The sequence below is a fragment of the Monopterus albus genome, unplaced genomic scaffold (genome assembly GCF_001952655.1).
Source record: "Monopterus albus unplaced genomic scaffold, M_albus_1.0 scaffold24.1, whole genome shotgun sequence".
Taxonomy (NCBI): Eukaryota; Metazoa; Chordata; class Actinopteri; order Synbranchiformes; family Synbranchidae; genus Monopterus; species Monopterus albus.
In genome coordinates this window covers 1,242,045-1,242,300 of record NW_018127904.1, presented here as the reverse complement: position 1 = coordinate 1,242,300, position 256 = coordinate 1,242,045, and positions in this window count along the sequence as shown.

Here is a 256-nt window from a genome sequence, read left to right as displayed (position 1 = left end):
CTCAACAGTGAAATTCACTAAAATAAAAAGAATCCATATATTGTAATGGTTTAAATGCAGGTCTAATAGACATTCAAAAGAGTTTAATTTTTATATACGCATATATATTCCAGGTTAAACACATAGACGTACAGGTAAAGAAAGATACAACAAAGCAAGACAACAAAACAAATTAACATTGCAATGCATTCAGAAGAGTCATAGAGTCATATTTTATTAATGGTATAATAAAATAGCGAATAACAACAAAAACAGC